This window comes from Monopterus albus, unplaced genomic scaffold, assembly GCF_001952655.1.
Source record: "Monopterus albus unplaced genomic scaffold, M_albus_1.0 scaffold130.1, whole genome shotgun sequence".
NCBI classification, from domain to species: Eukaryota; Metazoa; Chordata; class Actinopteri; order Synbranchiformes; family Synbranchidae; genus Monopterus; species Monopterus albus.
In genome coordinates this window covers 998,686-1,001,349 of record NW_018128010.1, presented here as the reverse complement: position 1 = coordinate 1,001,349, position 2,664 = coordinate 998,686, and positions in this window count along the sequence as shown.

Sequence of the window (2,664 nt, the reverse complement as noted above, 5' to 3'; positions counted from 1 at the left end):
GATGAAGGGAAGGGGAAACATGTGGAACAGAGACAGCATCCATTTTGTACCAGGGAGGTAAGCTCTCTGGTAATGGGCTGAAATGACAGCCCCTTTTTTGTCAATATAAATGTCAGTTGAATGCAGGAGGTGAGATGTAACTGCCAAACTCCCTTCAAACAAGGTCTCATGTGTGACATCTCCATCCTGGTCATAGAAGAGGGTGAAGTGGGGAGGATCAGGAGGAGAGACAACTGGATGCAGGCGTGATGGCCATGGCAGCCACAGAGCAAATAAGGAGAGCATGGAACCACTGGCATTTTGCTGTGGATTTGTGCCGCTGGCCCCCTGGGTCTGCGGACCCTATGCGCCACTGGCCTGCATTCTCGCAGACTGTGGATGGTGGCCGCCTGTCCCTCAAGATGGCGGTTCTTCTTCCAGCAGGCCCCAATATATGCCTGCCCGGGAGAGGCGCTTGAGCGCATACTGAAATCAGCAGCAGAGCAGGGTGTAACAGTTCCCTCAAGGAAAGAAACAGTCAGACCTAATGGGCCACACAAAACTGTAGCTCCATATTTAATCAATAAATCTGGACCCAGCAGGTTTACTGAGGGAGAAATAAAATATAAAAAGAGATTGACTGGCAGCCTGGACAAGCAAAAGGTCCCCCAGCGAAGGGGACCACCTGTCAGTCCGGTGCCTGGTGCACCTGAGCCTCAGCTTGCTGCTGCTGCGGTAATTCTTGGCCTCCCCTGTGGGGGCAGTCACGGGCCCAATGTCCCAACTCTCCACAGATAAAACATCCATCCCTCCGAGATTGGCCTCTCACTGGAGGCCTACCCTGTCTGCCTCTCTGCCTCCATCCTCCATAACCTCGACCACGCCCACGTCCCCCATGACATGGAGCATTCCAGAAAGGGCGGGGATTTATGCCACCCTGTTGCTGTGGTGGAGCCTGCATCTGAACCAGCTGCTTTCCCTCATTTCCTTCATTATTTTCCTTTTTAGCTTCAACCAGTGGCAACTTAAACAGTTGCACCTCCATGTCTCTGTGCTCTTCATCTCCCTCTCGCTGTGCATCTGCCTGCCTCTGAAGGTGGTGAACCACATGACGTTCCCCCACATCAGCCTCAGCGCCAGGCAGATAAGGGTCATTCACTCTGTCCTGCATCATTGAGACTCCTTTGTTAAAACCATCAAATTTTCCTATTAATTCAGACCCCTGGCGCTCTGATGCTTATAAACTTTTCTCCAAGCTGATTTTGTCCTGTCTAGACCTTCTCAGCATCTGTTGTTCCTTCACTCTTTCCTCTTCTTCCCTTTCAAAAGGCCAAAATTCAGTGGACCGCAGTCTGCCTTTGGGCGGCCGCGGAAGGTCCGCGAACCAGGGGTTGAATACCAACACCCGTCAGCCTCTGTATTATTAAAGTTGGAGTATTCCCTGTCCTTTCTATGTTTGAAAGGATCTTCAGAAACAATAGTTTCAGACAGAAATAGATTTGCTGACTTTTTCTCGGTATCTCTCAATTCTCCTCCGTGTACATGTACAATCTTGACAAGCCTGGAGGGGCAGAAGCAAGTGGTGCTCCGCTTTGATCTTGATTTAACTCGATCCACTCTTTCAAACATGCAAAGACAAATAACATAACAACACACATACCTCTGCATATAATCCACTATCAATTTGCTTATACTTAAAACATGCTTGAACGGAAGAAGCCAGACTTATCCAGTCCTTCCCCGCGACATCATTCCACCACCACTGGTTATCGAGCAGTACACAACTCTCTTCTACCACACCTAACAAACAAACAAAAAATTATAACAGTGTCAACATTCCCACACAATTACCTTCCTTATCAATTTCCTCTGTACTAAAGGATTAGTACAAGGTGTTAACATTTATATACCACACTCACAATATTCCATCCAATTAATCATTGAGCCTGATCATGCATACATCTTGCTTGACACACATCTCCATACCCACGTCTAAATGGGTCAATTCCACTACTATTCCTATGTCAACACTTAAACTGCTCCACAGCTTCACCCCACCTATGGAAACACAAAATCTCTCTTCTTTATTAATACAAATGTAGCAGAAATCAACAGCTAGTTTGGGTATGTAAATATAATCCTATTAATGTGTGTAGACCAATGTGAAATCTAAAATGAGTAATGTAATGCAAAACAGTTCTACTCTTTTTAGCTGTATACTGCTTCTAATAACTAGTGTCTCTGCCTGAGAGCATGTGTGGATGTGTGTGTGTGCATCTCAAGAATTCCTTCTCACTCAGTAAAACAGAAAAGGGAGTGGAGATAACTTTGCCAAATGGAAACTGTAATTAAAAATACTCAGTATTATAAAACTTTCCCCTTGAATTCAAATGTATTGTTGCTATAAAGACAGCTATTTTTGTTAATGAAATGCTAGTGACTAAGCCAATTCTGATATCTTTTGTGTTGCTTTTGAAAGAAACATGGTGTATGTATGTATATGTATATTCTCTGTGTATTTCTCCCCTCTTACTGCTCATATCCATACCAACTCACTTAAACACACAAAATAGCTCATTCTCACAGTTATACATCAACGAGAGGGGTAGCTTGTCCTCCCAACTCCAAAACTCGTGAATTAACTCACTCACACACGCTCACAGCCTGTCCACACACTGTGAGACT